Source organism: Anomalospiza imberbis, chromosome 3, assembly GCF_031753505.1.
Source record: "Anomalospiza imberbis isolate Cuckoo-Finch-1a 21T00152 chromosome 3, ASM3175350v1, whole genome shotgun sequence".
Lineage (NCBI taxonomy): Eukaryota > Metazoa > Chordata > Aves > Passeriformes > Viduidae > Anomalospiza > Anomalospiza imberbis.
The window spans coordinates 5748846-5763159 of record NC_089683.1 but is presented as its reverse complement, the minus strand read 5'-3'; the positions used below and the strand labels follow the sequence as shown (position 1 = coordinate 5763159).

The following is a 14314-nucleotide window of genomic DNA, read 5'->3' as shown; positions in this document are numbered from 1 at the left end:
TTTCATCAATTAGTGCCCTTATCCATCCTGAGAGGTGTCTGTATCTTATCTGTGTGCTGAAAAGGCAATGAGGTGTTTTATCTTTTGAAAAATAAAAAGACGTGTTGTGCCATGGTAGTGAAATTTGCTGAGTTTATCTCACTATCCCGCTTGGGAATGTATGTTTCAGCCCTGATAGTGTGGCTTATTAAATAACTGAGAACAAATAATGCTCTATTTTAAATGTATCTTAAGAAAAAATGTCTTGTGATTATTTCTTTTCCTCACTGAAAGTTTAATGTTTTTGCCTGTGCTATTGAATGAGTTTGGAGCTGACTGATCTCTTAGCCTGAGAGGAAGCAAGGCTGCAAATGCAGCCAGGTCCTGCCTGTCCTGTTCTGTGATTCTGTGATTAAGCATTAGATCCCTCCATCAGCTTGGTTTACCTGGTCTCATAATTTTGGAATGCACTAAGAGGAGTGTAAGCAGATACTTATTTTTAAAAAATACAGTTGTCAAAGTTGTGATCAGATTGTTATTGCATCTTGGGATTGAAATTGTCTCACATTCCTGTCCTGTGAAGGCTTCAAAGGAAGGATTTTGGGGGTAGATGAGGAAAAGCAATTTTTAGAGTGTTTGGAAGTGTATCAGTTCACCAAGTGTGTGTCTCTGCTGTGTAAATGATATTCCTCATCATATGCTCTACTGGGTGATTACTTCAATCGGCGTTTTTATGGCCAAAACCAGCAGCCTGGGGTTCCTGTGTCTTTATCACCAACTGTACTCTATGAAGTACAAAGCTGCAAAGTTTACTTGACAGTTTGAAGCCAGAGTAATTTACTTGTCTGAGACCTTAATGCAGCTCCTTGCAGTCCATCATCACTGCTTGAACAGGAGGGATGTGCTTTAAAGCAGGGATCGGAGCCGTTTGCCAGACGGGGCTCCAAACCAAACTCGAGATGAAGAATTGCTGTTTCTGGGTTTGCTTACTTTGAAATTGCAATGCATTGGGGATACTGGAGGAACTGTTTAAGAATGTTGGAACACCTGCGTATGGCACAGCACCTTTATTTTAACAACCCTATAGGTGCTCGTGCAGCAAATTATCACCCCAATGCATTCCCTTCATTTTGAGTTGAGTCTTTGCCAAAAAAAACACTCAGCTGATAGAAAGCTGGCTGAGGCACAATTGATTTTGGATTAGAACTCTGAATTTAACAGCATGGGTGAATGGATGATTTTTTTTTCCTTGAAAGATGCCATGGTTGCAAATCTGTTAAAACTAAATTAATTTAAGTTTAGATTTTGTTTATCAGATCTTTTTGAACTGGACTGGGCTGTGTCCATGATGATTTGAAAATTTCTCTACTCATTGTCAGGATGAAAATAATATTAAAATATTGTCTTTTTTCCTGTACATGACTTTCATATTGTGCTTTAGCTGTGGAGGAGTTGCCTTATTTCTTCATTCACAGGGCATTTTTATCTCTTTGTTTCTGAACTGTATAGCAGCCATATCACATAAATCCAACTGGATAGTCTGGAGTCATTGCTCTATTTGTTTTTCAAAGATAGCATTGCTTACAAATCATGAGTCCTAATTAAAATGAATAATGCTTTTAATTAAAAATAAAATCTGTGCAGGCCCCTATACAGGAAGGACATTACACATGTGCCATGCTTCATCCTCACTGTCAGTTTTTTTTTTTTTTTCACTTTTTTTTCTTCTGTCATGAAATTCCCCATTATGTTCACCCTCCTTGCCATTGTCCCTGTTCATTATTTCTGGATTGACTGACAGCCTGATCTCTTAAGATGCTTGACTAAGTGTTGGCTGATGAAAAGACTTTGGTTTTGTCTCAAATGGCTGCATTAAAATTCTCAGATTTTAAATTCTTAAGGCAGGATTTTTTGCTTTATTTTTCCTTGGAAGTTCTATATCTTTGGAACAATTGAATTCTTATAAAAGAACCACCAGCAAAACTATTTGAGCTATAATGGAGGGTGGAGGCAACTCGCCTGCCTATTGAAGTGCATCTTTCATCATCAGAACAATAGCTGGTTCTTTTCCCTTGTCAACTGACCATCTTTTTCCTTCCATTAATTAGCTGAAGTCTTGAACAATTCATCCTTGGCCTTCCACTGCCTGTTCTGATAATCCCTCAGGATACTCGGGATAGGATGACAAATCACAAGAAAATATGCTCTGATTTTTGTTGCTCTGCTGATGGGAAGGTGCTGTGTCTCCTGTGTGTGGAGACAGAACCAATTTCCTGGGGTTTGGACTGGATTTTGTGATTTATTGATTGTGTGAGTGCACGAGTTGCCCAGTGCCTCTGGGCTACATTTCGCTGTCTTTGGAGAGGAATATTTCTATGTCTTTAAAACCATAAGTAAGATCTAGGTAAGTGCTAATTGGAAAGCATCCGTGTAGGAGGAGACACCTAACAGGTTTCTCCCACCATTCTTGTCATTCTCGTGGCTGCTCAGGGGCAGAAGGGGAGGCATTGAGAACATAAGGAAAAAAACTCATTCCCTTTTCATTTCATATGGTCAGTGCTACACAGAGCTGCCAGGGAGAGCTTTTAGGAGAAGAAATTGTAGGGAAAATTCTGTTCATTTTCCAGCCCTCTGGCTGCTGCAGATGGAAACTTTGTAGATTTTGCTTCTGAATTCCAAACAATTATCCATTGGCATGTGCAAATACAATTTTTTTCATAAGTCAAATCAACCACATCTGGTGCCTGATTTTTCTCAGGTATTGCAAAACCCTTTTAATGAGTGCAACATTTTGTTCAGCAGAATAAAGATGTTTATAATTCTTCAAAAATGAATACAAAGGTTTTAAATATTTACCAATTTTTTTCACTTAAACAATACTAGTAAAGTACTAAGCAATTTCTGCTGCCCTTTATCTCAAGTGTTTTAAAGGAATCAAAATTATAGAAAGGAAATCAGACCTATGCTTAACTGCAGACATCCCTACCTCCATAGCCTGTAATTTTAACAGATGACAGCTGATCCTTTTTGGGATGTCAGTTCAATGATTCATCATTCACATCTCTGCAACTGGAGGTGGTAAAGATCTTGAGAAAATAAAATTGAAGGTGGCAGTTATTTCTAAGAACCCAAGGAAGGTTTTGAGAACTTTCCAACCCATGCTGGTAAATGGGGGGATTTGGGACATGTGCCTATGGGTGTCATTTATTTCTGAGTACCAGATTTGCTGAATGTGCGTTTGATGACTCTTAGTGGGGAAAGATGATGCAGAAAAAACTTCAAATGTGACTGAATGAGGGTGCATTGCTTTTGTATGGCATTGTCTTAGCACTGAAGGCTTATGGCCTGATTTATGAACCTTACCAGGCAAAATATTGCATCACCTGTGGTATCTGTGTTGTCTTGGACTATGGCAATGTTCATTTTTGACTAAACTGACTGTAAGTAAATTATTTATTTTCTGTGAATAACCTAAGAGAAATTAATTCATCCACTGGCACCCAGTGGCCACCAGGCCTGAAATTTATATTATAAGGTTTCCAGAACAATAATTATTGTAAAGCTTGAAAAGAGATCCTTCCTGTATTTGAATGACACTAAAATATTTTGAAGATTTCTTTGAAATACAGAAAAAAACTCCTCTGCATCAGGGTTCAGTTCTCTGTGTAGCTGCCTGGAGTACACAGGAGGTTGATACTTCAGTTCCTGCCCAGTTCAGGCAACAAAATTTAACTCAAGGTTTCTCTCTTCTAGATGGGAGCCATACAAGCCATACAAGCCTTATTCTCCTTTGTTGTTTCTTTTTTGTTTATTTTTTTTTAACCTGTATGAATAATTTCTCTTTTTTGTGAGGAATTAAATAAATGTCTATTAGCCAATCATGTATGATATGCTTTAAAAAATAAAAAAAAGGTTTTTTTCTGAAAAAAAAAAATAAGAAGGTACTGATACAAACATGTGTCCTTCAAAGAGAGAGTGAGAAAGATTGCCAGTGCTCCATGGTCAGGTTTTGGCATTTGGCAATGATGGCTGCTATCAATCTCTGATATATATTTCCTCTAAAAGGGTTTTAGAGCATGAGTATTTTCAAAACAAAATGCATTTTTTCAGAAAATTGGTAGCAAATTCAACTTAATGTTACATGTGGCCTTTCTGCTTCCATGTGGCACTTGTGCATCCTCATGACAAAGCTCTTGGTTGTTGCAATTTTCCAGAACATCATGAGCCCAGATGGGAACAGGCACTGGTGTGATACATGTGCTTATCCGTGGTGCTCCCATTCTTTATAAATTCATCAAAGCTTTGCATTTGGCTTTGCATTCCTTCTTACTGACATGCCCTGGAGAGAGATCTCTATTTGTAGAAAATTCTGAATTGAAGGTCACAGAAGTGAAGAATATCCTGAGTTGGAAGAGACCCGGAAGGATCGAGCCCAGCTCCTGGCCCTGGACAGGACAGCTGGAACAATCCTACCACGTGCCTGAGAGCGATGTCCAAACACTTCTTGAGCTCTGCCAGTGTTGGTCCTGTGATCACTTCCCTGGGGGACCTGTTCCAGTACCTGACCACCCTCTATGTGAAGAACCTTTGCCTTATAGCCAACCTAAACTTCCCCTGACTCAGTTCCAGCTGTTTCTTCAAATCCTGTTTCTGGTCACCACATCCTCTTCCCCTTGTGAGGATGTTAAAGACCCTAGTGAAGTCTCCCCTCAGTCTCCTCTTTTCCAGACAAACCAAATCACCTCAGTTGCCCTTCATGAGGCTTCCCTTCCAGCCCCTTCACCATCTCTGTATCCCTCCTTTGGATGCTCTTTAAGAGCTTTATGTCTTTCTTGTGTTGTGGCACCCAGAACTGCATATAGGACTTGAAGTGAGGCCACAAAGAAGACTGAGAAGAGAATTGGTCATGCTGAAGCCTTAGGAAAATGTCCACTCCTGAATGTATTGGAGATAGAGGTGCTTGAACCCACTAGCTGTGTGATTAAAAGAGCTAAGCATTACTTTACTGAAGAAGTACTGCTGTTTCTCTAATAAAAAAAAAAAAAAAGGCATTTTCATGTATGCATCTCAGTGATTTATGCATCTCTGTGCCTGGTGGTTTAACACTCAAAATCCTGTGAATGGCATGAGAGCTTTTCCTATTTTCTTGCCTTATTCTTTGCACCAGTGGGCAAGAGTGGTATATGTCATTTTTCCAGAGTGCCATATTTCACACTTCAATTTAATTTGGCTGATAATGGTTTGTTAAACAAATATAAATATGTAGAGCACAGGCTGAGTCTCACACATAAAGTGTTCAACCACTTCAGCAGTTCCTTTAAAATCCCACTCCAGCCTTATAAAAGCTGCAGGTGCAAAACAGTTTGCCTCTGTACTACTTGAACAGAAGATAAAGGTAATGTGGAACTTTATATTCAGTACAACTCTTTGACAAGTGTAACATTGTAAGAAGGGGAGTGGGGTGGTGGTTTCCATCAGAAATGCACATACTCATGAATGGGCTTACTCTTACTCTTTTACTGTTAAAGAGAAAGGACAACTGACCAGGGAGTGCATCAAGTCTGTAACAAATACTAGGCATTAGAATGGAAAACATGGCTCTTGCATTTTGAGCAAAGAACTATTTTTGAGGCTCTTTTGATCTCCAGTCCTCTAACTATGAAGGAATTCTTCTCACAGTGGTTACATAATTTTTAAATCTTGCTTTAAAGTGAAGGGGTTTTTTTCAGGCCAAAGAGAAACACCATATTCTTCTAATCTTCCTCTCCCTCCACTATGTAATTCAATGTATCTTTCAACAGAATTTTCTTACTTTCTTTGGGCATCCCACAAATTTCTGTTCTTACCCTGTTTCCTTTTCATCAGTGGGCTTTCAAGCCTCATCTGCTTTCAAGGATTCAATATCATCTTAGCACTGGTGTTTTGAATATTTCTCTCTCCATCTCGACTCATCTGTGTTTACTCAGGACTGCATTTTGGCACATTTCCCTAGAAGTACTTTTTTATCCACTGAAATTCAGGAAGAACTAAACCAAGCTCCTTATCTTTCCTCCCTTAATCTGAGAGTTGCTTAAATCCCTAATGTTCCCTGAGACCTTCTGCCCATTTTTTCTCTGTATCTTCCTTTGTACCATACCTAAACAGTGCTGATTTTTAGGGTCACAGAATCATTAAGGCTGGAAGAGCCCTCCAAGGTCATTGAGTCCAACTGTTAACCCAGCACTGCCAAGTCCACCACTACACCATGACCCCCAGCACCACATCCACTTGTTTCTGGATACCCCAGGGAGGCCATTCCACCACTTCTCTGGGCAGGTTCCCCTTTATATGTTTTGAGTAGGATTTCAACCTTTTGAACTTCAGGGAGTTCAGGGAGAATATTAGTGTTGTGGTCAAAACTCTGCTTTCAGCTTAACAATATTTAGCATTTATTCTGCAACTGTTTTCTAACCTCTTGTCAAAAACAGGAAAACAGGAAAAAGTAAAATGGTAGAAAACCCCTTTTAAATTTGGATTAATCCTTGCTTATTTCTAACTTCATGGAACACATATTAGATATTTGTGATGATGTTTCACTGAAGATTGACTTTTTTTCAGAAGTCATTATTTGAGTACATAAATACTCCAGGCTTATGCCTTTTGAAGTAAGAAATTGATTTTTGTCTTGTCTAACTTGAAAATGAGCAAATACATTTTTCTCACATTTTCAAATCAGAATGCTATTCTTAAGTGAAATGGGGCATAGAACATGGCAGAAGAAAGGCTAATTACAGAAAAACAACAGTGAGAAAGGAATTTATAGTAAAATTTTCTTTTAAAAACTTAGCAGTATGTTTTGAAAAGTAGAGAGTTTTAGAATGTTAAAAAAACCCAACTTGATAGGACATTCAAGTTCAGCTATCACAAATCCAGTCACACATAGCTGTTTTTTTTTTCCTTTAAAAAGCAGGAGTATGAGATTATATTGAATAGAGGTTGTGTTTTACTAGCCAATATTGGTGTCACTGGAAGAGATGTGTGGAGGAAATATTAAAAAATAATTGAGGATATTGTAAAACACAGATGAACTTGAGAAAATTAGGATCTCTGCTTTGTGGAAACTTTGTGTTAGAAACCTAAAGAGCAAGAGGTGCAATTTAGGCTTGGTAATTTGCGCTGTGCTTGTCTATTCCTGAGCCCAGGCAGCCACTGATGTTCATGTGCAGCTGTGGACAGGGCATTTTGTGAGGTTGATGGCAGCTAAAAACCCACTGGTGATGTAAACTAGAACTTTAGATCAGGTTTGGATTGTGGTCCCAGTGATGGAAGAGAAGTGCACCACTCAGTTTTCCCCAACCCTGCTCAGTGCTGAAGCAGCCACTGATGTGAGAGGTGGGAACATGGGTAGGAAAGAAAAGAGGATACATTGAAATATTTTGATGGGGGATTACTGTGATTCCCTATTCTCTCATGGAAATTATCACTGTTTATATTATTTTCCATGACAGAGAGCTAAGCTGTGACACATTATTATTCTGGATCGGATGTGTGGCAAGAATGGCACACTTGAAATTACAACATGTAATTATAAAGTAGGTGTTCCAGCACACTGCTGGCTGTGTCATCATTACAAAAAGTGAACTTGCACTGAAGCATAACTTGAGAAATAACACCTCTGTAAAATATTGGGGCAGAAAACAAATAGAAAATGGAGTGCCAGGACAGGAAATCATTTCAGTCTTTAGCTCTGCTGGGACCAAGGAGATTCAATTTGTACTCGGTAAGAGTGACTTCAAATGTTGTGCTCTTGCTGGTTTGTAGGAAGCTCCTTCTGATCTAAATATAAAGCCCAAAAATGAAAGTAGTATTTCTAGATTTACTTTAATACTTGGCATTCACAGACTGGAAGCAGGAGCACAGGGAAATTTTGAGAATGAACACATTTATTTTCTAGGACTCATGTACACATCATTGTACTGCAGCCAGAAATGCCATTGTATGCACTCAGTGAATGATTCACTATTAGTAGAACCTACTTATTAATATTTAGGTGTGGAATTTGTCAGTGTCCATCTAAGATATTATTACTTATATGATCAGATGCACTGCTTTTGTCTGCAGATGATAGAATACAACACTATTTCTATTTAATTTAAAATCCTTTCTTTATAAGAGGCTATTAACAAAAGTCTGTCTATCTTTTAAGCATATAAATCCACTGAAATTAAGCTAGATTTTCAAACTAGAGACTATTTCATCCCATGCTGGTATATAATGTATTTCAAAAGAATTGCCCATTACTGCTACAGCACTCAACTTTGTGTTTGGCCAAATCTATCAGAAGATCCTTTAGCCTTGCTTTGACTTTATTTAATAAAGTCTTCCAGAGAATGACTGCAAATTCATTAAGCAATCACATGGGCATCTTAGGCCAGTATCAGGATGGATGACACATTTCCTGGAGCCACAGTATGTGAATTCTGGCAATTTTGTTTGCATTGACTGTGGAAGCCTGAACTTGTACAACTGACTGAAGGCTGAAGAAATGGGAAGCATCCAGATGCATTTTCTTTGCATTGTGAAATGGGAAATCTGCTCAGCAAATTATCTTTTTATATCTAGTTTCTGACATTAAATGTCATTTAACAGAACATTCAGTGCTCATCAGCTGACATTAGATATCACTGAACTTACCATAGGACAACCAAATGTGGACATCACAGAGTGCTCTATAGAATTATTTGCACAGATTGCCATTGTACTGATTAGATTGCAGATGATGGGAGGGACATATAAAAAATACAGTTTGTCCCTGACATTGACAAGATAAAATTTATGGCTATTCCCCACTGGGTCATACGCAAGACAAGGTCAAGTAGTGAAGTGATGACCTAGAATGAAGAAAATGTAAAGTGACTGTAGATTAATTGATTTTTGTTTGTGTGCATCAGGTATTAAATTAGAAAAATGGGCATAATGTTCCTTATAAAGTACTCCCAGACTATTAAAAAGGGCACTGCAATATATATTTTCTGTGGTGTTGTTTATTTACAACCTGAAATCTGTCCTAGTGGGGGATCTCTGTGTTAGTTCCACTGTCTCTGCCACCAGTTTCATTGCAAGCATCTCTACAAAGGAGAATGCTTTATGATGCTACTATCTCATGTGACTTATCTCTCATTCATTAGCTGATGCATTACAGTTTATTACATCTGTAAGTTATAAAGGGAAATCTATCTAAAGAGAATGCAAAAACTCCAACAGCCTTAGGTTTATTAACATCAGTAACTTGACCCTAAATCACTGTGTACATGAATCCATTAAAAAGGCCTTGTGCATTAGGTCTTTAGGCTTTAGCTTTCAGGGTTTTAAGAAGGCAAATCTTAACTAAATGAAACTCTGAAGTTTACTGTGAGGCACGAGCTCAACCACTCTGCATTTTATTGTTGGTTGCAGCATGTGGTGAGTACCCAGCACAGAGATACATCTGTAACAAATAACGATTTTTTTTTTTCTCCTAAGTGAAGCTCAAACACATATTAGCACAGCCTCTTTATCTGAATGAACCAAGGCTGTAAATAATTAAGGAGTCTACTCTGGGAATACTTAGACCATTATGGAAGCTGATTTTCATTCAAGTTGTATCAAAAGAAACCCCAATAACTTTGCTCAACAATTTTACACACAACTGCCATTCTCAGCCTCGATGACGTGCTGTGACTAAGCCTGTTATTTTTATGCATTTACTTGTTCTTACTGAAGGAAGCACCAAATTTCATCCTACCTCTTGTTCAGTACACAGTGGGATGCCTGGGGTGGAGGACCAGACCTTTCTTTGGCTCTTTATTAACAGTGCCATTGTAGGCTTTTCCTCCTGGTGATATTGACAATTGTAGCAGCAATTCAAAAATGTTGTGAGGTTGCTGTCACTTCCATCTGTGCTGTCTCTTGCAGAGCCCTCAGTCTCTTTCTGCACTTTCACTTTGTTGACACAATATTTTTGATCAGAATTTTAATTTTGGTGTAGCAGTAGATAGGGAACTCTATTCCAGATGGAGGAGAGGGTGGCTGTTGTGTTGGAACCTTTAGGAACAGAACTAATTTTCTTTACTCAAAAACTCTGCAGGAATATACAAAATGCAGTGAGGACCCTGGAGATATCTGATCCAACGCACTCAAATGAGGACTATCACCAGTACCAGATCTGCTCAGCCATGGCCTTGTCCAGCTCACGCTTTGGCAACTCCACTAAGGAATTTTTTCAGAGCTCCTCCTGTTTAACTGTTGCAGAGCTGCTCTGTCCTTCCATGAGAGAGGTTTTCTTAACATCCTCCTCAATCCTTCCAAATCGCAATTTGCGGCTGTCATCCCTCATTAAATCATCTGACATTAACAAGAAGAATTTGGATCTGTCATCTTTTTAATTGCTTTTCAATTATTCATAGGCAGCAGCCTATAATTATTTGATCCCTTCAGCTTCCCCAAACAAAGCTGATTTATTTGAATATTAATGCCAGCAGACATTGTTATGTTTACAGTTCATTCACATCAGAGATATCCAGTGCTGATGACTGGAGTGAATTAAAATCTTTGAGTTTTACTTCCATTCAGTACAGTAGAAATAATTTTATCCAATATATCTCTTCCATGAGTTGTGCAGCCTTTGCTCCCATGCTCAAAACCTCAGTTCTTCTCAATGCCCTGTGAAAATGATGCTCCTGTTTTGGAACATGTTTAGATTTTCCATCTCTATTTCATTCAGCACAGATTATCTTTTTTTATACTGGTTTATGTCTGAAGCTTCCTTTGCTTTGCTTCTTAACTTGACTTGCAAACCTAATTAAGCCTTACTTTTTGCAATCTTTTATTCCTATACTTCTTGACTTCTAGTAGTGTGGCTTTCTTGCATGCTACAGATTCTATTCCTCCTCACAAAGCCACTGATTGAAAAGTGACTTGTTATGAATATGAGTTTACTTTTCTAGTATTCCAGGTGCAGGTTTTGAGCTGCAAAGTAGTTACTGTGTTGACATTGTTTATGCTACTGTCTCTTAGCTTTATATTAAAATGACTGTTTGTAAAGCTTTATGGAGGTTTGCAGGTTTTTAGTTTAAATGTTTAGTTAGTTTTTGGTTTAAATGTCACTGAGAATTACGATTCTATATGATATAAGACTGGCCCACTTACTCTAAATTAGAAGAGAAATGTATCGGGCACAGTTTTTATGGTTTGCATGTCTGCTAAATCACCTCTGCATTTCATAGCTTTAGCTTCTGGGAAATATTTACAGTTTTTGCTTAGGAGTGCATACAAGTTTAGATACAACAAACTCTAAATTTAAGCTCAGTAGAAATTTGGTTGGTTTGGGGTATATATATATATATATTTCTGCGTTATTTTGCAGCTGTTTCCTATTGCATGACAGGTGAATTGTTAACAGTGAAGGAGTGCTGCTAATTGGATGGGGAGGGAGGCAAATGAAGGCAAATACCTGCCCATGTGTGGGGTGTGGTTCTTTGACTCCTTTGGCCTGTTTGTGAAGTGGACGTAGAGCAGATCTCACTGTCATGTGAACATGTAAAATTCGCATAGGTAACCTGCCTTTTCCACAGTACAGGAGCCAGCCTTGACAGCAACCCAAAAGGGGAGTGAACTGTATTAATGGAAAATTTTATCTTGATTGTTAAAAATCTTACCCCCTACTTTCTTGACCTGTTAAATCCCCCTCAATAATCAATGTTCCTTCTAAACTTTTACCCAGCCTTCATCTTTTCTGTGCTACCTCTTGATCAACACTCTACATTTCCCTTTGGATCACTCCTTCCTCATATCCTTCAGAGAAGAATCATCCATTCTGTCATTGTGAGAACAGAGATTTCTTTCTATCTTTGTGACACCTGTATTGGTTTCACTCACTCTTCTTTTCACTCTTTTCGGTAAGCATAGTTAACAGTTTGTGACTAATACTTGAGTTCACCTTCTTATAAATACATGAGAGAAATGGAATTCTCCTATTGTTTTTCAGGAATTAAGGTACTTTTCCATTTATTTGTCATGTATTTTCATGTTTTCTTGTTTTGTGGGTTTTTTGTGTGTTTCCCTTTACCATCTATAGTCTTCCCTCTATTTCAATAAGCACTGCAGAGAATATCTCTAATAATTAGAGAAGAATATCCTTTTTTCAGCCCCTTTAAACTGTGCACTTATGCAGAAAAATAAAGATCTCTTCTTGTAGAAACCTGTGTTACAATTGTTCTAGAAGATAAACATCAGAATCCTGGTGGTTGTGCTCAGGCTCAGCCTTTACCATGGACAGAATCACGGAATCAGGATGTTACTTTACATCCTTGCTTTTTTGCCCTGAGACCCTCATCTTCTCTTGAAGATTTCAGTGATGTTTTTCTGGAACTTAGACCTGCTGGCACTTTCCTTTGTGCCTCACAAGGTATCAAGATGAAGGCTGGAAACATTAATTTTCCTCCTCCCCACTGGCATCAGTAGCATTATCTTCTGACTCCTCTGGCACCAGTAATGGATATCCTGGCTTTGTGCTCAGCCTTCGTAACTTAACATGTGAGCAGTTTCAGTGGAGCTGCACTTAATTACAAGGCTGCACAGTTGGATTCCCAAAGCAAAGTTCTCCTCAGGGTAGGGAAAATTATTTGTCTTCTCTGCTTGGACCTATTGCCAGTTTTCAGAGTTTTTGCAAAATACCGAGTACTGTTGTCCCTTGACATGAATCTCTGCTTCCTGTATTTTATCAGACTCCTGGCTCAGCCAGCTGGTAGTGGCTTGGATTGACTGGACTGACTGTGTGCCAAAGCCTTTCCAGTTCTTACCCAGTCAGAGGATGTGCAAGCTTAAATTATCAAGCATTGGTAGGTAAAATATTCAAAAATTCATTAAATGTGACCAAATTTCTCCATTGTCAGTTCAAGTCTGACAGTGGCCAATAACCTGAATTTCAAGAGAAGAATAAGAAATACGCACAATGTTCAAGGAGGTTCATAGCCCATTTTCTGTTTTCCTACATTCAACAGGTAAAGTCCAAATTCTACCCATTAAGAGCAAGTAACCTCCTAAATTTTCCATTGAAGATTAAACATCTTTAAATAATACAAGAGTCATGGGGTTCTGTAGTACTCTGTGTGACTAAAAGGGCTTTTTTTATGACCACTTTGATGGACTGTTAGAAGTTTGGAAGTAGACCATGGACCAAATACTAGGAGGACTCCATGAAAGTCTTTGATCTAGAACATTTTTGCAAAGAGATTTTTCTATCTTGTTTCCTTTATTTGTCTCAAAACCTCTCTGCATCTTTCCTTAAAAACTGTCATGTTTTACAATCATCCCTTTCATGTCATCCATGCTGCACTCCTGAGAAGTCAATCCAGTCTCTGAACTAGGAAATCAGTCTCTGATGCATCCAGGATAACTTTTTAAAATAAATATCTGTCTCCCATAGCACCCTTGGGCTTAGAAGGAGCTTTTCTGAACAATTTCAAAGATGCTTTCCATTGTTATTCAAATTGTTTGTGAAATTACCTCATATTTTAGTGTATTCTAACACTGGGAAAAGAGAGTGTTTGAGGAAAGGTAATTTCAGAGCATCTCCACCCAAGTCAAAGGGAATTTAAATTATATTGAAGATCACAGCATTTGCACATTCATATCCCAGTTGTGGGCTCTTTATCAGTTGCCAGGTGAGCTATTCCAGGATTTTAGAATTTAGTCTATCTGCTCATTAGACTTTAAAGCCCTCACAAATTTTTATGTCAAGAACCTACTTAAGAAATAAAATGCTTTAACTATTCCAACAGTTGCATTCAATTTGAAGGATCTAGTAAACATTATGAAGCAAAGCTAAGGGAAATCCCACATGGCTAATAAAGTTTTGGTAGTAATAGGAGATAAATTTTGAAGTTTTCATAATAGATTATCTAAATATCTCCAATGCAAAGCATTAAACAGAGGAGGCCCAGAAGCTGTTGTATAGTTTTTAAACTGTCTTCAGAATCTGAATAAATGTAATAATTTTCAACTATTGATGTTCTGGCAGAAATGTTACTACTCTTCTCCTGTGTTGTTATCACTATTTCTGTTCAGATTTTCAGAGTACATTTATGTGTTTTTTTATGTTAGCAAGGTCTTTCTACCTCCCAGTAGTTTGATTTTAACCATTTTCACATTTTCATTAAAACTGTCTTTTAGTAAGAGGAAGTGTAGTAATTTATCCTTACAGGGATGTTGTGACTCAAACACTCCCTTCCCTTCCTGTTGCTTGATCCAATGTAATTAAATAATAGATTTCATTTCATAACTTTGCAGTAGCAATAAAGAGGAAATTATCTTCTGA

At 38.0% G+C, this 14314-nt stretch overlaps 1 protein-coding gene across 9 annotated transcripts in view; it reads left to right on the top strand.

The window, feature by feature from the left end:
* The window catches only part of SUPT3H (SPT3 homolog, SAGA and STAGA complex component), a 253953-nt gene that overhangs the window by 143832 nt on the left and 95807 nt on the right, over positions 1 to 14314 (top strand). The window lies entirely within an intron of this gene.